Source organism: Eptesicus fuscus, chromosome 2 (genome assembly GCF_027574615.1).
Source record: "Eptesicus fuscus isolate TK198812 chromosome 2, DD_ASM_mEF_20220401, whole genome shotgun sequence".
Classification (NCBI taxonomy): domain Eukaryota; kingdom Metazoa; phylum Chordata; class Mammalia; order Chiroptera; family Vespertilionidae; genus Eptesicus; species Eptesicus fuscus.
The window spans coordinates 83,982,358-84,009,828 of NC_072474.1; the positions used below are offsets into that span (position 1 = coordinate 83,982,358).

The window sequence follows — 27,471 nt, forward strand, 5'->3', positions numbered from 1 at the left end:
CTCTGGATTTACAGAGGCAGTTTCCTTTCAATAGCGAAAATGGAAGAGAAATTAAAAAAAGGACTCTATGAAAATGTAATTCTTTTGACAAAATATATATACCAACCAGTTTTCAGGGAAGATTTTGTCTTTTTATACAATTTTATAAACATTTAAAGACAGGTTATAAAGAAAAAGTTTGTTTTTTCTCCTGTATACTACAGAAGAACACTACAGAGAACACGTTTTTTTGTGTTTTTTTTTTTCTCTATTTGTTCCATGGAATACACGATGCATGTTCATGAAGAGGCTACTTTAATGTGATAAGGTAAAAAAATTTATTTCTATCAAGTGGCCACTTTGGTCCATGCTAAAATGTATATAGCAGCTAGGCAGATATTTTCAAGCAAACCTTTTTCTTATTTTGGAGATAAGTGGATTGCAAATTAGTTATTGTTGAGAAAGTCATAACTTGATATCTAACTGATAGTAGCCAATTCACAATAAATGCTAATAGCCGTATGTACTTACTATGAGCCAGGCAGATGTTAATTCACTTAATCCTCCCAACAATCCTATGAGGTAGGTATTACGTTTTGCAAATTGCACATCTGAGTAAACTTGTGCCCAATGTCACATTGTGGTGGAGCTGATCTGAATGCAGGCAGTCTTGCTCGGTAACCTGTGCTCTGAACCACTGGGCCATCCTGCCTTGCTCCCATTTGACTGAGTAGTATTTCAAAACTTTGCTGCAAAGTCATAAGCACATTTCTTAGGGCATTGTGATCTGTACATAGAGGTACCATATTCTTCTCTCAACCTTTTTTTCCAGTTATATCTTCATTTTTAGACCTTTCAATTCTGATGGGTCCACAAAGTTACCAGTAGTTGACGATTAGGAAGGATGAGGTCCTCTCGTAATAGGTGCTTAATAAATGTCTCTCAAATGGATGAAAATAGAGTTATTAGTGTTAAAGAAAGGCCTTAATTTTTCCTTTTCTATACTAACACCCACAAATGAAATGGGCCATTTCAAAGTCAATATAAAACATGCAAATGCTATCTATTACTTTTCTTTGCCAGGCACTCCTTTCTTTCTTCTGGTAGAAGAATCCATCTTTTCTATGCAAAAGCCATTCCAAGTGTAGGGGTGGGGCTGCTCCCCCTGCAGTTTACTTGACCACAGCACAGGCATGAGCACATGACCCTGTCCTGGCTTAGCTAAGCAGATCGTCATTCCCCTGGTCACAGTGACTGGTTCAGGACTCGGCATGTGAGCCAAGCAGGATGGAACCTACCCTAGTGTCCCTCAGTCCCAAATCCCACCCTTCCTTGCCTTGCTTTGTGATCTTGGAGCTGGGCCTCCATAAACATTTCTCTTTTTCCTGCCAGTGGGATGTTAAACTTCGTCAATAGAGGGTAATGGTGTGCCCCTGCAAGGCAATAGCAGCAGGAAGATATTTCCCTTCCAGGTTCTGGTTCTTCATTATTATTACTAGAGGCCCGGTGCATGGAAATTTGTGCACTCGGGGGGGGGGGGTTGTCCCACAGCCCAGCCTGCACCCTCTTGCAATCTGGGACCCCTCAGGGGATGTCCACCTGTCAGCTTAGGCCCGCTCCCTGGGGGATTGGGCTTAAGCTGGCAGTCAGACATCCCTCTGGCAGCCCAGGAGACCTTGGGGGATGTCCGACTGACGGCTTAGGCACACTCCCCTAAGCCGCAGTCGGACATCCTTAATGCTGCCGAGGAGGCAGGAGAGGCTCCTGCCAGGGGCCTCTGTGCTCACAGCCATCAGCCCAGCTTGTGGCTGAGCAGAGCTCCCCCTGTGGCAGCACACTGACCACCAGGGGGCAGCTCCTGCATTGAGCATCTGTCCCTGTTGGTCAGTGCGCTTCATAGTGACCGGTCGTTCCACTGTTAGGGTCAATTTGCATATTACCCTTTTATTATATAGGATTACTTAGTGTGGTAACCTCGAAGCTGCACAGGGGGATTCCAGGTCTGCCCTCAGGCCATGCTCTCCCTCCCATCAGCACACACCCACGACCTCTGGCGACAGTTGACTGCTTCTATAGACCAGCAGCCTGTCCACATCCTCCCACAATGGCAAGTTGTTTCTATAGACTGGCCCTGGACGGTGCCCCATGCCCAGTTAGTTGACTACCAGCAGGCTTTTGGTTCCTGTGCAAGCCATATCCCTTTCTAAGAGGCCTGACTGTCATCTTGAGGGAGTGGGGGCTCCTTTCATCTTTAGTTCTTTGTTGTTCACTCATCCTTTCAAGTGAGTAGCTGCTGTTTTAGACCTGCTATTTCTGGACCCCTTACAGTCCCTTTTTTTTTTGTTTTGTTTTGTTTAGTAACTTCTATTTTTAAAAAGGGGGGTTAACTTTAAATAAACTATCTCCTACTGTTCTAGTTAAAAATTCTTTATGTTAAATTTTCCCTGTTTAAATAGCCAGCATGGTTTCTGTCTTGTGACTGGATCCTGAATGATGTCTCTGAAATTTTAGAGCTTTTTTTGGGAAAAAAGTTTTCTCTCTCCTTACTGGGTCAAGAGCTGTCAGGCTGATTTGTTTCAACCTTTCATTGCACACTCTACTTCTTGTTCTAGTTACATGTGCCCTTGTTTTATCTCTCAATCAGATTATACACTCCTAAAAGGAAATAATTGTATTTTAGATACCTCTGTATTCTTATCTCCTGGCACACTACCTGAGAGGAGTATTGGTTGAATGGATAGAAAAATGCTGGATTACAACTCCTTGAGGGCAGGGACCATGTTTTACATCTCTTTGTATATCCTGGGATACCTACCACAACATCTTACCTATAGATGATCTACACATTTTTAGTGAATTGAGTGAGCCTGTAAGGTAGGTAGAACAAGTACCATTAATATTCCCATTTGAGAGATAAAGAAACTGAGGCGGAGAGAAGTTAATGTTTTTCCCAAGGCCACCAAGTTAGTATGAAGTACTATAGCTAGATTAGCACCCAAGCCCTTTACCATCTACTCCAGAGTATTTCCCACTACTGTCATCACAATAATAGCTGGTGTAACCGAGTGATTCTTATGACTTGAAGATAAGGATGTCATTGAGTAGTCTCTCACATGGCAAGAGTTTCTTCTCTCTTGCATATGTTGTTTTGGACTGAATGTTTATGTCCTTTCAAAATTCACATGTTAAATCCTAACCCCTAGTGTGATGATATTGGGAGGTGTGGACTTCGGGAGGTGATGAAGTCATGAGGATAGGGCCCTCATAATGAGATCTGTGCCCTTAAAAGAGCTAGCTCACTCTCTTTCCTTCATGTCAGGATACAGGAGAAGTCAGCATCTGCAACCCAGGAGAGGGCTCTCACCAGAGCCCCACCATGCTGGTGCCCTGACATCAGACTTCTAGCCTCCAGAGCTTTGAGAAATAAGACACCCAGTTTATGGTATTTTGTTATAAAGGCCCAAACTGACAATGACATATGTTTTGAAACCCTCTTGATTTTCATAAGATTAGGTATGTATCATGACCTTTATTGACGACAGATACCTGGATATGTCTCCAGTATTGATTTAATAAGAGGTGAAGATTAAGACTATTGTTGCTGCATAAGATGAGGAATTGGAAGGTATGAGGAATTTTGCATTATTTTCTTGAGAATGACACATTGTAAGTTGATCTGAATCTCTTTGGTTTCCCAGAATTTTTACTGGCTGGGTTTATTCCACACACACCTCCCCCCTCCACCTTGGCAATATCTCATGAGCTATTGATAAATTATTAAGCTCTGATGCAAACCCAAGTGCCAGGATTAACCATAAAATGGTGTATGCATCTGGCTCTAGTCAAGAGGCAGAAAACACAACAATTATAGTGACAGAGAAAATTTAAGGTAAAGAATTGTTGACTAGGTATAAAGAATCTTTACCTGAAAAAAGCTAAAGAAGAACTCTGGGTGTAGCAACTACCATCCCCTTGGACTGAGGAAACAAAGAGGTTGAAATAATTAAAACTTCAAAGCTGAGAAGAGAGGCCCTGGGGAGCTGAAAGTCAGGTCTCTGAGGGAGGGGGCTGCTCAGCAGCTATCTTGAAAAACGTACCCGGGATTGTTTTTAATCAGGTATGGTAAAACATGCAGACATAGAAATGTTCATGAAGGAAGAAGTTTATACCCACAGATCTCTAAAAACAGGAGGCACAGTATTCCATGCAAGGCCACCTATAGAAGCACCAGGGTGGGTCAGGAGGCAGAAGAAGGAGGAGAAAGTGTGGGCACAAGCCTGTGTTGTGGTCTCTTTAGGAACGGTAAGGTAGGGCATGTCAAAGAGTTTAGAACTGGCTAGTTGAATAATTTATGCAGGCTCTGGACTATAGGGGTGAGTAAGGGCAATGGGGATATTGGTTCCGTGTATGAGAGTTTGATAAAGGAGGTGGTTGTGGGCATAGGCTCTGGACTGGTTGATTTGCACATAAAGGCGTACTCGTGGGCAAGTTGTTTGCTATCTTAGGAATTAGCTACCTTTGGGAGGTGCAGTCCTTTTGAGTCTTCAGGGCCCCCAAGATGTCAAGGCATTGTAATGTATAGAAAGTAAAAAATATGGTTAGTACATTGACCTGGTATTTCTGAGTTACAAGGGCTGCAAGCTGCTTTCCTGATAAATTAAACCTCAGCACTGTTAGGAAGAGAGGCAATGTTGGCAGTGGCCAGAGCTTTCCAATGAGCAAGTTGCAAGTGGCAACTAGTTAATGTGAGGATATACTAGTACATAAATTGGGACTGATATAGTAATGGGTAAGGAATAAGTAAATCAGAGATGGGGAATAATTGTAAATACCAGTGAAAGTAATTAGAGAAATAGAAAGTTCCAGAAGGGCATGTCTGGAATATGGGTTAATAGAGCATGGGAGACAGAGGCCTCTTTCAACACAAAGAACCAGAAGTGTTGCGGGGATGGGGAGGGAGGGAGGTGGCCCTGTCCCAGGAGGCAGGAGACTGGTCCCAGTTCCCTGTTTTTCCTTAGCTGTGCAATAGTTTGGCATTAGTCTCTTCATTTCTCTGAGCTTCTGTTGTTTTATTTAAAAAATGGGAGATATTCAAAGCTTACTTTTTATAAATTCTGAAGATAAATGTTTCAGAGAGACACTTTTGTAGAAGTAATTTACATATACAGTCTTTTCAAATTTCACCATATGAAAATGTGGAATTACTGTCAAGAGCATCACCAGTCAGAAATTCATTTTAAAACTTCAGATATGCACTAATGGGCCTGACAATGAACTACTGCACTGGAAAGTCAGCCAATCTGAATTGAGCCTGACTTTCAGCAGCCCGCCACATCATCGCATGTAAATCAGTTAACATCTATCTCTGGGCTTCCTCAAAGTACAAGCTCTGACCTCCAATCACCTTGTTTGGAATCCCGATGTTAACACTGGCCAGCTGTGTAACCTTGGGCACATTCCTTGACCTCCTTGATTCTTGTTTCTTATCTGTCTAATGGGACTGCTGTGAGCAAATGCACTGACATAGTGTACATGTGAATGTCTGACACAGTGTACATGTGAATGTTCTTTAGTCTTTTCTTAACTGTAAAAAGAGGTAGGTAGACTCATCAATCCCTAGGACCCATTTCAGCTTTAACATTCTATGATTCCATATTCTGATTCATTACATATTACAAATGCTTAATGAGCATTTATTATGTGTAGTCCTGTGCTACCTTGACCTCAAGAAGCACACAAACTGGTTGAGACAGTGACATAGGATTAGAAACCATGCATCATAACCTATACTATCGTGATAATAAAAGTATAATAAATCATATTTAGAGTTCTAAGATTGATGATTCATCAAGCACATTATTCTGGGAAAAGGCACTTTGTCAGTGTTGGAGGATATGCTTACGGCAGGTCCTTACAGTTCTTTACAAAATTATTTTATAGATGCCCATTAGTATGTGTTCAACTGACACCTAATGGAGTATTGTTGGAAGCAGTGTCCACATAGGGTTTTATTTTAAAGTCTGAAGCATGGTAAATTATATATCATTGCTTAGTCTAGCTGCTCTTTATAATGATATCATATTTCTAATGGGAAAATTAACATTAAAATTAATATTAAACTTGTGACTTGAGTTGAACTGAAATAAGAATGCTTAAATGGAAATGCTTTCTGTTGCCATAAAGGTTACCATGATTTTTAGACTCAGTGCAAAATATTCCACATGAGAAATAAAGGACAGTGTCTTATTCATCAACCAGAGGCCCAGTGCACGAATTCATGCACAGGTGGGGTCCCTTGGCCTGGCCAGCGATCGAGGCCTATCGGGGGGCCGGCTGGCTGCGGGGAGGGACTGCAGGAGGTTGGCTGGCCAGGGGGAGGGGCCATGGGAGGTTGACTGTGGGACCTCACTGACCACTAGGGGGCAGCTCCTGCATTGAGCATCTGCCCCCTGGTGGTCAGTGTGCATCATAGTGACTGGTCGCTCCAGTCGTTCCAGTCATTTGGCCGTAATGGTCACTTAGGCTTTTATATATATATATAGACTAGAGGCCTGGTGTACAAAATTTGTGGACTGGGGGGGTTCCCTCAGCCCAGCCTGTGCCCTCTCACAGTCCAGGAGCCCCGCAATGGATCGCCCCAAAGAGGTAGACCCTGCTCACCTGGCTGGGGCTCCGCGATGGATTGCCTCTGCAGAGGGAAGCCCTGCCACCCACTGCAGCCTGCCAGTCGGTGGCCTGGGCCTCTCTCTGAAGGGCGGTCATGGAGTGATGGCCGGGCCCCCGACCAATTGCATCACACCCACCTTGGCTGGCCTGGTGCCAGAGCGTGGTCTTCTGGACGGTCATTCTGCTGTTCGGCCATTCTGCTGTTCAGCCATTTGGTCGATTTGCATATTATGCTTTTATTATTACAGATGAGGCAATGAGTGTTCACTAAACTCATGGTGATCACTTTGTAATAGACACAGTTATCAACTCACTAGAGGCCTGGTGCATGAGCACCAGTGGGGTCCCTCAGCCTGGCCTGCGCCCTCTTGCCATCTGGGACCCCTCGGGGAATGTCAGAGAGCCGGTTTTAGTCCAATCCCCACAGGCCAGGCCAATGGACCCCACCAGTGCACGAATCTGTGCACTGGGCCTCTAGTATGCATATAAGATCTTTGGTTAATCTCTTCCCGCCCTTTCCCATTTCCCCTTCCCTCTGAGATTTATCAGTCTGTTCCATGTTTCCATGCCAGTGCGTTAAGTGTCTGTCCCCTGGTGGTTAGTGTGCATCATAGCTATTGGTTGAACAGTTGCTTAGGCTTTTATATAGATAGGTAGGAAAGACTCAACCATTTAGGAAGCAATATTATATGCAGGACTCAAAAATTCTGTTTAGTTTGAATTATGAAGATAGAGAAGAAAAGCCAGTTACTTCAAAAGTGTATTTGGATTAGAAAAATTTCATTTTTAACAAGCAATGCTAGGCAAAATGGAAAAATCTGTATTATTATTGGGTACTTAATAAAACATGAAGAAAAGTAATTTAAGAAGGCTTAAGGCAGGACTCCCAGAAGTTTATTTTAGGATATTCAGGAAGATGCTACTAGAGGCTTCAATGTATTGATGCTGAACTTTGATTTAGACATTCTGGTTCAACTCCTAACTTGCCACTTACTGTTTGGGTTATCTTGGATGAGGATCCTATCCTCTTCATAATTTGGTTATCTATAAAATTTCAGAACTTAAAATTATTACAAATTTATTATTATTGTTATTTGTTCATAGTATTATCAAAATTTTATATGCACATATTTAAAGAGATAATTTTACAAAGCTTTTTTGAAAACAGCATTCCTCCCCCAATTATGCCCCCCCCATTTTGTATTTGCTTCTGTATCTCTATGTTATACTAGAGGCCTGGTGCATGAATTCATGCACAGGTGGTGTCCCTAGGCCTGGCTGGCAATCATGGCCAATCATGGCCAGGCCATTGGGGCCTGCCGGCCCCAGGAAGGGACAGGGTGCGGGAAGTTGGCTGCTGGCCCCAAGGAGGGAGCTGGCCCTTGGCCCCCCTGAGAAAGGAGCTGCATCTGCCGCCACCCACCCCCGGCCCCCCGGCCCAGCCCAGGGCCAAAGGCCCCAGCGGGATTGGGAGAGGAGGTGATGGTCACTGGGCCGGGCATGGAAGGAACGGCTCTCGGCTGCCAATGCCACTGGCTGGCCATGGGAGGTTGGCCGTGGGAGCACACTAACCACCAGGGAGCAGCTCCTGCGTTGAGTGTCTGCCCCCTGGTGGTCAGTGCATGTCATAGTGACTGGTTGACCAGTTGCTCTGGTCATTCCAGTCGTTCAGTCGTAATGGTTGCTTAGGCTTTTATATATATATAGACTAGAGGCCCGGTGCATGAAATTCGTGCACAGGGGTGGGTGGGGATGGTGTCCCTCAGCCCAGCCTGTGCCCTCTCACAGTCTGGGACCCCTCGCTCTTTACCGCCCGCCTGCTCACTGCTCCTTACTGCTCGGCTTGCTGTTCCTTAGTGCTGCTGCGGAGGTGGGAGAGGCTCCCGCCACTGCCACTGTGTTCGCCAGCTGTGAGCCTGGTTTCTGGCTGAGCGGCGCCCCCGCTGTGGGAGCTCATTGATCACCAGGGGGCAGCTCCTGCATTGAACATCTGCCCCTTGGTGGTCAGTGCGCATCATAGCAACTGGTCGTTCTACCAGTAGTTCTGCCATTCAGTCAATTTGCATATTAGGGTTTTATTATATAGGATGCTTAAATTGCTAGTTTTTAAAATTATGGGAAAATATACAAACATAACAGAAGATTTATTTTTTAAACCATTTTAAGTATACAGTTAGTGGAATTAAGTGTATTCACATTGTTGTGCAATCATCAACATGCGTCACCTCCAGAACTTCGTCATCATCCCAAACTGAAACTCTGTACCCATTAAACAATAGTCCCTATTCCCCCTCCCTCCAGGCCTTGGTAACCTCCATTCTGCTTTCTGTCTCTATGAGTTTGACTACTCTAGGTACTCCATATAAGTGGAATTGCCCAGTATTTGTTCTTTTGTGTCTGACTTATTTTACTTAGCATCATGTTGTCAAGGTTCATCCATGTTGTAGCATGTGTCAGAATTTCCTTTCTTTTTAAGGCTGAATAATATTCCCCTGCATGTATACTAGTATTCAGCATTTTGTTTGTTCATTCATCCAACAATAAACATTTGGATTTGCTTCCACCTTTGGGCTATTGTGAACAAAGCTGCTATGAATACGGATGTAAAAATATCTGCTTGAATCCCTGCTTTCAATTCTTTTCTTTTTAAAAATGTTATCTTTATTGTTGAAAGTATTATAGATGTTCTTCCCCCTTTTTCCCCATTGACCCTCTCCAACCCACGCTTGCTCCTCTCAGGCCTTTATCATACAATTGTCTATGTCCATGGGTTATGCATATATATGTTTCCCGGTTAATCTCTCCCACCCACTCCCTGACCCCCGCCTTCCCTCTGAGATTTGTCACCCTGTTCCATGCTTTTATGTCTCTGGATCTATTTTGTTCATCGTTTATTTTGTTAATTAGATTCCACATATGAGTGAGATCATGTGGTACTTGTCTTTCTCTGACTGTTTTATTTCGCTTAGCATAATATTCTTCAGATAACTCCATGCTGTCTCAAAGGGTAAAAGATCCTTCTTCTTCTTCTTTTTTTTTTTTTTTTTTTACTGCTGCATAGTATTCTATAGTCTAAATGTACCACAGCTTTTTAATCCACTCATCTACTGATGGGCACTCGGGCTGTTTCCAGATCTTAGCTGTTGTAAATTGTGCTGCTGTTAACATAGGGGTGCATATATTCTTTCTGATTGGTGCTTCAGGTTTCTTAGGATATATTCCTAGAAGTGGGATCACTGGGTCAAAGGCAGTCCCAAATTTAATTTTTTGAGGAAACTCCATACTGTTCTCCACAGAGGCGGCACCAGCCTGCATTCCCACCAGCAGTGCACGAGGGTTCCCTTTTCTCCACATCTTCGTGAGCACTTGTCATTTGTTGATGGTAGCCATTCTGACAGGTGTGAGGTGATACTTCACTGTCGTTTTCATTTGCATCAGGAAGGTGCTGGAATGGGGGAGGAGTCACGAATGACTCTCAGATCTCTGTCTTGGACTAGTGAACAAAGTGGTGCCAATCATTGAGATAGGGAACAGCCTCAGAAAAAGGTCTATTACACGATCTAGGAGAGTGCTCTGATTAATTAGAGCTGATTGTGCACAGGAAAGTGAGTGTATGTTTAGAATAAACTGGATAGATCTCATGTTCATGATCATCATCTGTATCAGGTTCAGACTCAACTTAAATCTTAAGAAATTTGAGTATCCTTGTACTCATCACTGTACTCTTCCCCAGTTAAAAAACAGCAACTTGATTGTGCACATGACTCTTTAAAAAAAATTAAATTGAATTATGCAAGCAACAGTGGCTTTCATAGATTTACTATTTTAGATGAGTTTCCACATGGTGTTTTAAAAATATGTATTTATCAGATTTGCAATTTTCTAGGTACTGATAATTACTAGCACTGTACAAAACTGAAGGATCAGTGAAATTATACAATTCAAAATGAATGTGGCTGTATGATAAAGATAATGTTGCCTGATGTAATATATTTATTCACTGATTCCTTCCTCTAGTATTTATGATCTTTAGAAAATGTTACTGCTGGTTGTTCTGGGCATTCTATATAATACACAATATTAAAAATAATAAAATTATAGAACTGGAAAGAAGTTTAGATAATCTAATTCTCTCTTTTTATAGTTGAGGAAACTGGGAATCAGAAAGTCCCTTTTAACATCCTAAATGACGACGGTGTTCTTGGACACTGCATACTATTTCATGAAAGAAAACTAGTGACTTCAATCTTCATGTTCTTTTAATGTTTGGGAAAACAATAACCTGGATTGACTTCACATTAAAGGTACCAATAGCATGTGTGTATATAGAATATTGGCTTGTAGAATATTGAAATGCATATCAATTAATAAAGTCCATAGTGTATAAAAGAAATTTCTACCATTAAACACTTGTAAAGCTTAGAATGTTTGCAAAATATCTGTATGCAAAATATTTGCATAACCACAATTCCCACACTTTCTAATAATCACATTTCTTGTTGAGAGTGGATAAAATATAAAGCACGTTTAGGCACTATGTATTTCGTATACACTTGACAACACTGTACATTCTAAACAATCTATACTGCTATTATTAAGTAGGTGAAAAAGTTTGTTTCTTTGTTAAAGATCAGTTGACTGATCTATGGATTTCCATGGGTAAGACCATGAGGGAAAACTCAAATAATTTTGCCTGATAAAACATTCTGTTTCTAACGTATTCAAGGACTAATCTGGCATAACATAAAAGTACAAAATAAATATTTAATTCTTTACTATAGGAAATAATAAAACACTTAATAAAGGCAATGTAGTATTTAGTGTGTCAGATGCATCATATATGATATAAGCTAGAGTCTGTGTGTTAGACAAAACTAAATATATATGCTGGTCTCTGCCCTTGGTTCCCGACACAGGACTCCTAACATCCTTATAAATTCCCAAGAGATAAGAGCACGAGGAGCACCTTCTGTTCTATTGAGGTGACTCTGAGTGGAGTCCTAGATGGCTCCTGGTCACAGAAAAGGCCAAACCATAATGAGAAGCTTGGCATTTTCAGGCATGCCCCCCATTCTCCAGAGAGCATGGAGGGTCTGGAAATGGAGTTAATAACTGGCCATGCCTATGTGAGGGAGCTTCCATAAAATCCCAATAGCACGGGAGTTCGGAGAGCTTCCAGTTGGATATACTTCAGGTAGTTAGGGTCAGAATTGAGTTAAATTGTAGGACACCCAGCTAATGTCGCAGAGAATTGCTGGGGGTGGGGTGGGGGGTGGGGTGTCTCCATACATTCCTTTGGTGACCAGAAGTGAAGAAATGTTTTGTGTGAGTAGTAAAGGAGAAACACAGGAGAAATAAAGATTTTTTCACTTCACTGTTTCTCTCCTAGCACTCTTCACATGTGAGGGTCTTACAAAAGAACCTAACTCTTCATAAACCTTTAAACTGTTAATCTTCTCCCTCCAAGAAAACATAAAGGCAACTTCTTTCTGCATTTGTAGTTTCTGTGCATATTGCCATCGAGATTCCATGTATTTCTGGTATAATTCCATTTAATATATATATATATTTATATATATATATATATTTCAGAGAGGAAGGGAGAAGGAAAGAGAGATGGAAACATCAATAATGAGAAGACATCATTGATCAGCTGCCTCCTGCACACCCCACACTGAGGATCCAGCCCCAACCTGGCATGTGCCTTGACGGGGAATCCAACCTTGACCTCCTGGTTCATAGGTGATGCTTAACCATGACTGAGTCACGCCTGCCGGGTTGGCATAATTCCATTTTTAAGTGTTCCTAATGGAACGAACCTGAGAAAACTATGGAGGCCCAGTTCATTGAGTGGCCATTGCTTTATGACATTGTAAGTAGTTATAAATAACTAAAGTGTACTTAACTTCCTTTCCCAGGAAGTTTAAAGAGAACAGGCCTATTGTTGTCTCCCCACCCCAAAACGTCAATAACTTATAAATCAGTCTCGGAGAAGAACTTCCAGGGCTCTTCGAGCCGTAAGTACCGTTTGTTTATTCTAGCAGCAAAGTAGAGCTGTTAGCTCTCACCACGCAGTTCCCTAAAGCTCTACTTAGGGCTTTTAAATATATATATATACTGTTATAGATTTCAGAGAGGAAAGGAGAGGGAGGGAGAGATAGAAACATTGATGATGACAGAATCATCGATGGGCCACCTCCTGCACGCCAACCCTCCAGTCCGCACCTGGGCCTGTACCCCACCGGGTACCGAACTGTGACCTCCTGGTTCATAGGTCAGCGCTCAACCACGGAGCCACAGCAGCCAGGTTTCACTTGGGGCTTTTATCCCTCCTTCTTTCCATTTTCTCCCTGAGGCGCAGATGCACGCGCCCTGCTTTACTGCTGGAGGACTTTGGGGCGGGGTCCGCGGCACTCTTCCCTCCTGGACTCCCGATGGGCTGCGCGCTCAGCGCGGAGGCCTTGGAGACCAGAATCAGGGCGCACAGCTGTCCAAGGCAGAAACTCGTCTTTAGAAAGGAACGCCCGCGTAAATAGCAGCAACTCTCAAGCTTGCACCCGAGGCTATCCCAGGGTTATTCGTTATTTTAAGAACGAATGTAAATTTAACATCTATCTCCACAAATAACTTCATTAATTTTAATGTAAAAATTCAAGTTTCCACACCTCCACGCATGCATTTTTTTTTTTTTTTTTCATTCCAGCTGCAACGCCAAGCTTGCGCCCCCGCGGGTTCATTGCTCGGTGCAGGTCGGGGGCACCCAAAGGGTCCAGCCCAAGAGGCGGAGCCAGAGGCGAGTCCTCCCCGGACCCCGCCCTCCAGCCACCTCCTTGGAGTGCGTGGAGTCCGCGGCTTCTCTCTACCCCGAGTCCGGAGAGTCCGGGTGCTCATGGCCCACGTCCCAAGCCCCGAGGGCTCCTTCGCGCTGCCCCCGGCGGCGGGGGCCAGGGACAGGCTTAGGCGGGTGGCCGCGGTCCTGGCGCACGTGTGCGGACTGACCTTGCACATGAAAAGGTAACAGCCACCGGCCAAGGCTGCCTCCTTCCCGCGGGGACTGCCCTCGGCGTGCTGGTTCCGAACAGCAGCGGGACCAGGCGAGCTCCTTGGGCAGGACCCACGGAGAACCAGCGACCGCAGCGAGGCCTGCTGTCATCCCTCGGGCCGGAAGTTCGCTGCCTGCCTGCTCCTGGGAACCGGGTCTCGTCGCCACTGACCCGTCCCACCGTCGATAGTCAGCTGTGAATAGGTGTCAGTTTGGGTTACAAAACTAGGAGACAAGTTTTCCGTATTTGCCTCTGGAGAATGCAAAAATCAGAGAGGTGGCCCCTGCGACTTTGATTTTAAGTGGGTTGTAACTGTCTGGGAACTCTGCTGCTTGAGGAAGACTCTGGTTTCATGATTGGGGTCACACAGCATAGGTGAGAGAGGGGTTTTATTTTTAGTTTTGGTTTTCCTATTGTGAGCTAGATGAAGAACCCATCTATGGAGGGTTTACCACAGAATTAATAACAGCTGATGTTGAGAAAAACAGGAAAGTTTGATTTTGCTTGATTGTGAACTTGAGGAAAATGCCCTGTAAAATGGATGTGTGTACCTGTCTAGCCAGTTACCTAGATGCGGAATCTTTGGATTACCCTTAAGTAACGTTGGGGCAAAAATGTCACTCCTGGGTGTCCAGCTGTGTTGGGATGGCACTTAGGCAATGAGGCACCTGGGATGGGCACCTCGGAGGACACAAAAGTAGCAACGAAAATAAAATTTAAAGTATTTATCGAGCATTTGCTATGTGCCATGTGTGATTCTAATTGCATATGCCATTAATGTAAAGTGCTATTCTGGGTGCTTTCATACACTATTCAGTTTTGACAAGCGTATGAACTGGCTGCTATCATCCGTCCCATTTCATAGCTGCTATGAGTATAGACTGCCAACAGCTCAAAGAATCGCCTTTGCTGATGGAAGGTGTCTTGCCAGAATATGCTCAGAGGTTACACCCCAAGGCTCTCAGGTGTGGTCTGTGGCTAAAGGATGACTTGATGTGGGGGTACCTTCCTACCTTAGAGGGGAGGACTGCAACTGGACCCATATTTTTGCCTTGCTTCTTCCTTTTCCCTGTCCTGCTCACGTTACTTCCTTACAGTTCTCACCTGAACGTCTTAAATCACACAAGAATCTTCATCTCAGGCTCTGCTTCTATGAACCCCAACCTAAGTTAACGACTCTGCTATGTTAGGTTGTGAAATGTTCCAAGTTTTATTCTTTATTCACGAGAGACATTTCTTTCTATGGAAAGACAAGCAACCGACTGATTTCAAACATATATCAGATGGCTGTTTCTTCTGGTTAACAAAGTGAAATACATATGGAAGCGATGCTGCTCAAATACTGCATTATTTATGTCAGGGATTTGACAGAATGTCTTCCCCGAAGTCCTGTTTGGCCAAGAAAACTCTGTTCCTACCAGGGTGGGAGTTAGCCAGAGTGGGTGCTAAGTATTAGTGGGTGCTAAGTATAATACATAGCAGAGTCGTTAACTTAGGTTGGGGTTCATAGAAGCAGAGCCTGAGATGAAGATTCTTGTGTGATTTGTTCATTGGTTTCTTGATGGGTGAAACTGATTGTGAGAAGGATACATGTTAATACAGACACCCCCCTGAGCTATTGCAAGTTTGATTCCAGGCCACTGCAATAAAGCAAGTGTTGTAATAAAGCCAGTGGTGGGTCTTACCTTCAGTTTGTTAAAGGAAAAAAAAAAAGGCAACATCTGTGTAGTGAAATACATTGAAGAGCAATAAAATGAGGAAAGCCTGTATTGTTTTTAACAGCTTTATTCAGGTATAACTGACATAGTGGAAGTATATATTTTGATAAGTTGATATAGATATATACCCATAAACCATCACCACAATCAAAATACTGAAAATACCCATCACTCCCAAAAGTTTCCTCAGCCCCTTTGGAATCCCTCCCATCCCAGCCCCAAGCAATCTAGCTCACAATAGGAAAACTGGTCTGCTTTTTGTTATAGTAACATATGGTTGAAAAAGACTTTAGAGATCCTGAGTGTCAGTCACCCAGTAGTTGAACAAGACTGAGCTCAAGGCATTTGGGGATTTCCATGGGTCAGACCAAGAGGGGAGTTGGAGTGACTGGGACCAGGCTGCCATCTGCTCATGGGAAAGGAGATGGATACAAAGCTGGACTCTGATGACAGCTTTGACATCCAACGCACAGATACCAGAGCATGTGGCAAATTCAGATGAGGTTCAGGCAACTCTTGGGATTGAGGTAGTCTGCAGTTTTGTTACAGGTTAAAGGAGACACTGAGGGAGTGAAATGCACAACCAAAATAAGATATGCAAACAAAACTCATCACCAACATCCAGAACTCCAAGGCTGGCATGGGAAAGGGAATCTCCTAGTAGCTGGGGCAGCTGATTTCTGTCCTTCAAGTTCACTCTCCTGCTTGGTCTTATTGGTCACTCCTGGCTATGGGAGACACACTCTTTAGCTCAAGTTTGCTATCTTGTAGTCCAGATCACACAGGGTTAGAATGTTCTGAGGCACTCTTGAAGGTTCTGGCAAAAGCAACAGAGTGATAACACAGCGAGAACCATCGTTCTAGATCAGTGGTCGGCAAACTCATTAGTCAACAGAGCCAAATATCAACAGTACAACGATTGAAATTTATTTTGAGAGCCAAATTTTTTAAACTTAAACTATCTAGGTAGGTACATTGTTATTAACTTAATTAGGGTACTCCTAAGCTGGCCTTTGCTAAAAACTCAAGGGGCCAAAGAGCTGCATGTGGCTCGTGAGCCGCAGTTTGCCAACCACTGTTCTAGATAATCTGGTATTTAAAACAGTTTTCTCATCTTTGATTTATGGTCCTGCTCAGCTTCTACACTGTCTTCCATGCCTGGAAATCCCCTTCATCGACTCCTGGTAGCCTCATTAAAAAAGGTTGAGGTGAGGAAAAACCGGTAAAATTATTTTTAATATTTTCAACCCAGTATCTCCAAAATATCATTTCAACAAGTAATCTATAAAAAATTACTAATGATATATTTTACATCCTGTTTTCATACTAAGTCTTTGAAATCCAGTGGGTATTTTATACTTACAGCACACATCAATTTGTACTAGCTACATGTACATATTGGACAGTACAAGTCTAGACAGAGCATCATGTCCTGGATCAAAAATTAACTAAGTGTTCTGCAGGGAGAAGAGGAAGAATTTGAGTGTTATTTTTATAAACTTAGTTTGTAGTACTAGGAGGCAATCCTGTGGACAGCGATAATAGACTTTGGGAAAAACAAATCTATCAAGACAAAACATTTTGCAACTTCATTTTTCAGAGCAAAATATAATGACATCCACAGTAAGTTGCAAATTTCACCTTGTTGTTTGAATCCATACCTTAGAGTTTTTCCCCGGATACTTAACTTGCATATTAACCTGTATATGTTCTACTCCAGTTGATTCATCTCCACATTATCTTATTTTTTTCACATTTTCTCTATCAAGTAAATACTTTATATTTCTATATATCTTTATCATTTCTCCTTCAGGTACATTGAAAAGAGTCGAGCAAAAGAATGGGCACTATTTTACTTGAGCATAAAGAATCATTCAGCTAATGAACTATTATTCGGCATAAGCAATTATTCTAAATATAGCTTGGTAAGTATTTTTGTTTGAATTTTAATAGCTATCTAGTTTTAAGACCATCAAAATGTGTAATATCTTTTAAAATTATGTTTAATTATAAAGTAACAAATAATAACATATTGGGAAAAGGTTTTTAAAAAGGGTGACTATACTCAGTGTTTCAAGGATATGGGAAAATGGACAGTTTCATCCATTATTGATGGTGGGGATTTAAATTTCTACAGGGATTTTGGAGGGCAACTTGACAATATGCATTAAAATTAAAGATGAGCATAACTTTGTCTCTGCGATTCCAGTTTTAAAAATTTACCCCATGAGAATGATTGGATAAATGCATACATTTACATGTGCAAGAATATTTATCTTATTGTTTATAATTTAAAGAAAGGAAACAAGTTATATTTCAACAATTATTTATTTGGTGCTATCTCTGCTGAGCACTGACTGTAGTAGGTACAGGGTTACAACAATAAGTCAGATGTAGTTGGTTCCTTGCCCTCAGTAGCTTAGAGTCTAGGAAAGAAGACAGTCAACTAAACATTTCATGAGTGCAGAACTGATGGTGTAGACTGCGGTTAAAGCACATATGAGGGGAGCTGAACCCAGAATTGGGGAGGCAATGAAGGTTTCTTGGAGGAAGTGATACCTAAACTAGGTGCTGAGGGGTAGCTGGCTAAATACATATTATGAAGTATCATGTGATGGAGTATGATGCACCTATTAAAAATGATGATGTACAAGTGGAAGGAAGTAAATAGTAGATCACTGAAGAAAAACTCAGGCCACAAAACAGAATAGTTTATTTTATTTTTGTAAAATTATATGTTTCTACATGTGTGCATATATGTGTGTATGTATGTATATATATATATATCAGAATAAATCTAGGAGTATTTTGGGTCTATTTTTAGATTCCGATCATCAGGTATGGGATGTGAAAAGTAAATTGATATCAAGATATAGGATGGAGGTCATACTTTTTTTTATGTTAAAGCCTGAGACCTGGAATACAAAGTTAAAGAAAGATACTGTATTGAGATAAACTCAACTGAGTTGTATTTTACCTCATAGCATAGCCCTCAACCAGTAACACTATTTTGAAACTTAATTCCCTAGATAAAAAAGAAACAAATACTGACACTCTTGTATAGGTTCATTGAGTCTGGTGAATGTGATCTCTATTCATTTGGATTGACATGAGATTGAATTACATTCATGAGGTGACTCATACTCATTTACTCAAGAAATAACTTTTCAGCATGCATACTCTCAATTTGTTATAATGGTCTTGTTGTCTTAGTTATAATCAAACATGTCTATCAATAATATGGCCGGTGAATTCCACACTTGGTGCTTCAATTGTTTTAAGCAAATCTGTTTCTTAAAGTAACTTCAACAAAGTTAATTTGTAAAGTTAAAAGTCAATATTATACAAACATAACACTCAGTGTTCCCTAGGCTATAAATCCTGTCCAAATTTTTAGGAGAAATTGTGTCCATGGGGACAGGTAGGATGCATTAAATGTAAGTACACTTTGTTTTACAGAGCAAAGATTTTGAAAAGCTGAAAACATTGTTGTTCATTCAACCTAATCAAAGAAGCCAAGAAAATCTCAGAGAGGTACATAAATAAATTTTTTTTCTGGTATATGATTATTCCAATGTGTTCAATTACGCTTTTCTTCTATGAATTAAGCAAATATAGGTTAACATTATAAAACATTATGCCAAATTATTTTTCTTAGTTTCTACTTTCCAATCCTTGCTTAATTTTAGGGTTTTAGAAAAACAAAATGGGATTAAGTAAAGATGGTTGGAATAGTTATGTTTTTATACATACGTCTAGTGAAGCTGTTCTTTCATTTACTCATACATTGATTAAAGAAATGTTAATCATCGAGTCCCTACTGTGTTATATCTGTTTGAAGTGCGTATTTGTGATAAATAATTGATTTTGAATATAAATGAATTTATTTAAGCCTATGAAAATGTTTTCCATAATTTTAATTTACTAATCTTTGAATGAATTTCAGCAACCCATTATGTAGATATGAATTTCTTCTGTCTTTAAGAGATTAGGTAGTCCTTCTCTGCTTCAGTTAAAATTTTAATGTGCTTACGTAAATTGAATGTACATTTCTTGTTTTTTAGCCTCTAAAGAATGTTTTGTATACCAGCTACAAAGTAAAAAGAGGTATTGATTTTTAAACATTTTAAAATATAAAGCATTTCAGAGTATCCTAAAAAAAAAAAGTGTTGTATTACAAGTGTAGTCATCATCTTTGGCATCAGACATTTCTAAAAGTCAATGTTTTCTGTACTTGGGACACTATCTTGAATCCACTATATCGTTAAATGTCATGTCCATGTAAGTTCTTGTGACTGTGAGCTGAAATCCTTGTGTGGGTCCAGACAGTCCTCAACAGTGAATGTACAACTTGGAAAAAAATGGTATAGACAAATTTAAAGTGAACTTATCTTTTTCATAGAACCTATTTTAAGTAGAGAACAGTGTTCCAGAGGGTATAAAAAGAGATACTATATTTATTCAACGCATTATGAATCATATGCATACTTTGAAGTATACAGTTTCCTTGAGTATACATAAGGCAATCAAATGGCATTCAATTACCAAGCACTTTCAATTTATACCAGAGGTTTTCCAGGGTCAAAGAAGTGCTGGATGAGTGGCTTTTAGAGTCAAGAGCTGAGGGCAGCGCATCTTACACAGTGAGAAACATGCTGGTCCCTAGCCATTGCTGCCCATGAACCCCATGTTTGAAAGGTCTTTATCTCATAACAAAAATCATTTATTAATAGTTAATTTATCTGCCTGCTTTCTAAAATTAAAGATATATCTTACTGTCAATCAGCACTTTTGTTCATGCTGAGCTGACATGATTCCAGCTGAAGCAACTAAGTTATATGTTATCCCGGGTGACTTTATTACAGGTAAATTAATTATCTCATTACACTTTTCAAAATACTGAAAATTCAAAAATCCCTTCCCACCCTCAGACCCCCTTTTATTTCTTCAAGGAGATCTAGAGGTGACAGACTGGAAATCCCTGTTCTGCGTGTTGTCAAAAAGAGGCTGACAGGAATGGATAGTTTTATTTTGAGTCAGATAGGAACAATTGTCAGTTCAGGGAGTAAAAATTACTGTAATCTAGAGATCTTTTCTGCATTGCCCTAAAGGTAGGTGCGTATTTCAATGCTAACTGCATTTTAGGTAAAGAGAAAACACTAGGCTGAACATATGTTCTTTATGCTTTATTAACCTTCCTGCAAAGAGCCAATTACCACCAACTTCCATTTGCTTCATCTCACCTCAGCCATCCCAAACAGTAAACCTCTCACTGGGGCTAACCTGTATCCATGATGCAGGGGCCTGGGAGGAGAAAGAGATTGAACTGGGGCTGATTCTCCTTACTCTACCCCAGGGTCTGCAGCTGAGTAACAACCAGATAGTTTCCTCAGCCAAACTTCTGGGAGATTTTAGTTTGGGAAACTTGGACATTTGAAATGCATAGGTGAATAGTAATAACTGTTTACTGCTGATTTATTTTTATTTTTGGCTTCAGTCATCTGGGATTAAGACCCATTTATTTTAAGTTTCTGAGTGTAACCTCTGTGTTTAGCTGAGGCTAATTTTTTAAAACTTTATTTTGAGAATTTTAGACATACAGAGGACTTGCATGCTCTCTTAATGTTAACATCTCACATAGCCATGATATAATAATCAAAACTAAGAAATTAAGATTGGTTCAACAAATACTATTAACTAAACTATAAACTATCTATCTATCTATCTATCTATCTATCTATCTATTTATTATTTTATTTTTTAATCCTCACTGAGGATATGATTATTGATTTTAGAGAGAGAGGAAGGGAGAGGCAGACAGAGAGAGAAACATCGATGTGAGAGAGAAACAGCCATCAGTTGTCTCTCGTATATACCCTGGGGGGATCGAACCTACAACCTAGGTATGTGTCCTGACACTGAATTGAACCAGGAACTTTTTTAGTGTACGGGACGATGCTTCAACCAACTGAGCTACCAGGCCAGGGATAAACTACAAACTATTTAGATTACCCTGCTTTTTCTACTAGATGTCTTTTTTCTATTTCATTATTTAAGCCAGGATACCACACTGCTCTCATTGTCATGTGTTCTTAGTCTTCAATCTGGGACAGTTCCTCCGATTTCCTTGTCTTTGATTACTTTGACACTTTAAAAAAATATTTTTATTGATTTCAGAGAGGAAGGGAGAGGGAGAGAGAGAGATAGAAGCATTAATGATGAGAGAGAATCATTGATCAGCTGTCTCCTGCAAGCCCCACATTGGGGATTGAGCTCGTAACCCGGGCATGTGCCCTGACCAGGAATCTAACTGTGACCTCCTGGTTCATAGATCAATGCTCAACCACTGAGCCATGCCGGCTGGGCTACCTTGACACTTTTGAAGAGTACTGGTTAGATGTTTTGCAGGATGTCCTTCAGTTTGGTTTGTCTTTTTTCTCATGATTAGACTGAGGTTAGATTATGGGCTTCTGATATCAATATCTTATTACTTTGCTAAGGTGGTGCCTGCCAGTTTCTCTACTCTGAATTTACCATTTTCCCCTTTCCGTACTCTGTCCTTTGAAAGTGAATTGCTAAGCCCAGCCCACTGGAGTTAAGTCAAGTCCAGAGGATTTAGGATCCATCTCCTGGAGGGAGGAATATTTAAGAGATTGTAGACATTGTATTTTACAACCACCACAGTTATTAATAAAAATTTGATGGGAGATCCTTTGAGGCAATGTGGATACCCTGTTTCTCTTTAAGGTTTTACTAACTAATTTTAGCATTCGTCAGTGGATCTTGCAGCAGTTATTACTTTGATACTCTAATGGTGATGTTCTATTTTTCTCATTCTCTCTATATTTATAATTCTTCTGTAGAAGAATTGCCTCTTTTCACTCATTCATGTGTATTTATATCAGTACTAGAGGCCCAGTGCATGGATTCATGCACCGGTGGGGTCCCTCGGCCTGGCCTGCACCCTCTCGCAATCTGGGACCCCTCGGGGGATGTCAGATAGCCAGTTTCAGCCTAATCCCCACAGGCCCGCTCCAGACAGGAGGGAGCCCAATCCTGTGCATTGAGCGTCTGTCCCCTAGTGGTCAGTGCATGCCATAGTAACCAGTCGACCAGTTGACCAGTCATTAGGTCATTCGGTTGCTTAGGTTTTTATATATATAGATGGTCTAATGGATATTTATTGACTTATAGGTATTTATTTTATTGAGTTATAAATAGTTACTATCATTGTTCACTATATTGCTCAAATTATTCCAGCTCTAGCCATCAGGAATGTTGACTAGGTGTTCTTTTGACAAACTCACATTTTTATTTATTTTTTAGCAATAACTTTCTGGCATTGTAAGATGCTCCAGGTTTATCTTGTCTCTTCCATACCCTTGCCCCAAAATCAGCCATTTCTTTGAGAAGCATGGAGTCTTTTATTGCAGAATGAGATTAGAATGAGATTTAGAAATCAAAATCTGCCCTCTAATTGTTCTTATTGCAACTTGAGAGTCATTGCTTCTAGGCCTTCTTAGCACATAGAGCCAGCAAATGTTTGTATGTATACTAACCTATGTATCTACATTCATTTCTGCATATATCAATCTGTATGTAGATTAAAATAAACATTAGGTCATACTGACATCTCCAACTCCAGTCCATACCATGGGGTTTATCCCAGCATTACCCCTTTGCTTGTTTGTAGCATCTTTCTCCCAAGACACAAACCTGGCTATTATTATCTACAATATACTTACCTTTTTGTTATATATGTGAAGTAATTTCAGAATTGTTAACCTGGACCCCTGTGAGATACATAGTTACTAACTCAAGTGCATTGTTTTGTCTTTAGCCTTTTAAAAAATATATTTTATTGATTTTTTACAGAGAGGAAGGGAGAGGAATAGAGAGTTAGAAACATCAATGAGAGAGAAACATTGATCAGCTGCCTCCTGCACACCCCTCACTGGGGATGTGCCTGCAACCAAGGTACATGACCTTGATGGGAATCGAACCTGGGACCCTTCAGTCCACAGGCCGACACTATCCACTGAGCCAAACCGGTTAGGGCTGTCTTTAGCCTTTTGCATTTAGCCTTACAGTTTTAAAACTTTGTTTTTCCAAGTTATTTATCTATAAAACTATTGGCAAGACCAATGTCATGAGACAGTCCCCCTATGTTTTTCTTCTAGGAGCCTTACAGCTTCAGGCCTTACATTTAATTTTTAATCCATTTTGAATTGATTTTTGTGTGTGGTGTAAGATAAGGCTCCAATTTCATTCTCTTGCATGTGGATATCCAGTTTCCCCACACTGTTTGTTGAAAAGACTGTCCTTCCCCACTGTGTATTCCTGTTGAACATCAGTTTACCACACATGTGTGAGTTCATCTCTGGACTCTCTATTCTGACCCATGCCTATCTCTATTCCAATATCATACTGTTATTTCTGTAACTTTATAATATATTTTGAAATCAGAAAGTGTGTTGCCTCCAGCTTTGTTCTTTTTTCTCAAGGTAGTTTTGGCTATTCTGGATCCCTTATGGTTGCATACAAATCTTAGAATTGTTTTTCTATTTCTGTAAAGAATGCCATTGGGATTTTGATAGATTGCATTGAATCTATAGAACGCTATGGGTGGCACAGACATTTTAATAATATTAAGTGTTTTAGTCCATGACATGAGATGTCTTCCCATTTGTTTGTATCTCTTTTACATTCTCTCATCAATGTTTTATAGTTTTCAGTGTACGGATCTTTCACCTCCTCAGTTGTTTATTCCTAAGTATTTTATTCTTTTTGATGCTATTGTAAATGGGATGTATTCCATAACAACATTGGTCTTGGCTATTATTTCATGGATGTACACTAAAACCACAAGCAACAAAAGCAAAAATAGACAAATGGGACTACATGAAACAAAAAAGTTTCTGTATAGCAAAGGAAACAATCATCAAAATAAAATGACAGGCCTGGCCAGTGTGGCTCAGTTGGTTGAGTATCACGTGTACAGAGGGGTTGCAGGTTCAATTCCTGGTCAGGGCACATACACAGGTTGAAGGTTTGGTCCTGTTGGGGTGCATGCAGGAAGCAACCGATTGATGTCTCTCTCTCTCTCTTCTCTCTCTCTCTCTCCTCTTTCTCTCTTCCTCTTTCTCTCAAATCAATAAAAAAATAAAAAAATAATTTCCCCCAAATAAAAATAAAAAATGAATAAAAAGACAACCTATGAAATGGGAGAAATTATTTGCAACCCATTTATCTGATAAGAATTAATATCTAAACATATAAGAAACTGCTCAAACTAAATAGTAAAACCCAAATAATTTAATTTAAAAAATGGGGAAAGGAACGGAGTAGACATTTTTCCAAAGAAGACATACGAATGGCCAACAGATATAGGAAAAGATGCTTAAGGTCACTAATCATCAGGGAACTGCAAATCAAAGCCACAGTAAAATATCAACTTATACCTGTTAGGATGACTATGATAAAAAAAATCAAAAGACAACAGCTTATAAAGGAATGAATTTCTGAAACATAAAACAATATGATGAACTTTGAAGACATTATGCTGAATTAAGTAAACCAATAACATAACGACAAATATTTCATGATTCCATTTATATTAGGTATATAAAATAGCCAAATTCACAGCGGCAGAGAGTAGAACAGTGGTTGCCAGGGACTTGGGGAAGAGAGTAGGGAGAATTATTACTTACTGGTCACAGAGTTTACATGTGGGGTGGTGGAAAAGATTTAAAAACAAGTGGTGGTGATGGGTGCATAACAGTGTGAATGTTACTAATGCCAATCTACCGTACACTTAAATATGGTTAAAATGGCATAACATTTTTTGAAAAAGCATGCTCATAACATGCAGGCACTCTAACTTAAGGTTTTAAGCACTCTAAAATTCCAAGTTTTTAACTTTAGTAGTTATTGCAGAAAACTTTTATCTAGCAGTTCAGAAAATGAGTCCTTTCAGTTAGTCAAGCATTTCTATTAATAGTAAATTAAGTCTGTACATTATAATCACCAAATTTCAAAGAATTAAAAGAAAACATTAACACAATACTATACTTATTTAGAAATTAGATGGCATTGTAATATTTTAGTAATGAAAAAGAACTTTTAAAGATAATTGTTACAAACGTTCTTCAACAGGTGAATGGCTAGAAAAATTGATATATCCATGCAATGAAATTCAAATGGGCCATAGAAAGGAACAAAATGCTGGTGTACACAAGACAAGGATGATCTTAAATGCATTTTGCTAAGTGAGAAACAAAAAGCAGTGTACCATATGATTATATTTATATGGTATTGTGGAAGGCAAAACTATAGAGAAAGAAAGTGGTCGGCAGAATTGGGAGTCTGGGAAGGGGTACCTAGAATTGGGATTGCTGGTTGGAATGGTAATTCTATAGCTTTTTGAGTACCTGCCAAACTGTTTTCCCACAGCAATTGCACCAGCAGTGCCCAAGGGTGTGGAGTGGTATCTCATTGTGGTTTTGATTTGCATTTCCCAGGTGACTAAAGATGTTAAGCATCTTTTCATGTACTTATTGGCCATTTGTATGTCTTCTTTGGATAAATGTTTATTCAAATCCTTTGCCCATTTTTTAATTGGCTTGTCTTTTTGTTTCTGAGTTGTAAGAGTTCTTTTTGTGTTCTGGATATTAAACCCTTGTCAGATATGACTTGCAAATATTTTCTCCCATTCTATAACTAGTCTTTTCACTTTCCTGATACTCTCCTCCCATGCAAAAAGTTTTAAATTTGATGAAGTCCAATTTATTTTTCATTTTGCTGCTTGTGCTTTTGGTGTCATATCTAAGAGTCCATCACCAAATCCAAGGCCATGAAGGTTTACTCCTTTGTTTTCTGGTTTAATCATTTTTAGGCCTTATATTTAGATCATTGGTCCATTTTGAGTTAATCTTTGTACATGGTATGAGGTAGGGGTTGTGAGCATATCTTTGTTTTCAGACCCTTTAAAAATGCAAACATTTTAAAGATTTAGTAGCCACATCACAATTCTTTTTCAAAGATGCCAGGCAGATGCAATATTAATGCATAGTAAAATCAAATACTTTGAAAAAGAGAAAAAGGCATGTTTGAACTTCCTACCTCTAAAGTCTTCCAATGAAGGACTTCTGGATACAATCAGATTTTACTTTTATGGTCCTTGGTTTTTACTGCATGTTTTGCTGGACAAGCTAGGTTCTAAAGGATTCCTTACCAACTTCTTCACGGAGGCGGGGTCCTAACACTATGGGATTTCATACATGCTGGAGAAGACCATCTCTTTGTGTCAGTGTTTCCTTCACTTCCATGGGAGAATTTTTGCCATATTAAAACCATACCAAATTCTCACGAATCCATATATGGAATATTTTAATTATCAACACCTACCATATAAGAAATGGCTAATCTTTGGAGAACACATAAAATCTACTCTTGTTTTGGTTATCAGAAATGCTGAACAGATCTGAACTAATAACAGAACAACATAATCATTTTCCTTTCGCCCTTTTCTAAGCTGTTCCTTTTTTTCTTTTCTTTTAAAGATTCAACTATATCTAAAGAAGAATAGGGCATTTCACAGTTTGCCAAAGGAAGTACAGCTCCAACTTTGCCAGACTGCAATCTATCAAGAGTAAGTGACACAGCCCCTAGCCGGTTTTGGCTCAGTGGATAGAGCATCCGCCTGCGGACTGAAGAGTCCTGGTTTGATTTCGGTCAAGGGCACATGCCTGGGTTTGTGGGCTCGATCTCCAGTAGGGGGCGTGCAGGAGGCAGCCGATCAATGATTCTCTCTCATCACTGTTTCTATCTCTCCCTCTTCCTTCCTCTCTGAAATCAATAAAAATATATATATACTTTTAAAAAGAGTAAGTGACACAAAAATATTCCTTTGGGTCTTAGCAGTCCCTTAGGAAATGCAGATAATATGCTCTGGCTGGTGTGCTCAGTGGTTAGAGCAACGACCTGAAAAGATGATGAATAAAATTTAACCAAACTTCAGAGACAAAACACATGTTACAAATTGAATATTTACCAGGAGATATATG

The 27,471-nt window shown here is 40.3% G+C and overlaps 1 long non-coding RNA gene across 1 annotated transcript; it reads left to right on the forward strand.

Annotated features, from left to right (window-relative positions):
- The first annotated feature begins 10,841 nt into the window (after positions 1-10,841).
- On the forward strand, positions 10,842-27,019 carry LOC129150847 (uncharacterized). The gene is made up of 4 exons (XR_008557589.1): positions 10,842-10,949; positions 17,220-17,331; positions 18,866-18,940; positions 26,968-27,019. It is a non-coding gene; the product is annotated as an uncharacterized LOC129150847 (long non-coding RNA).
- The last annotated feature ends 452 nt before the right edge of the window (positions 27,020-27,471 follow it).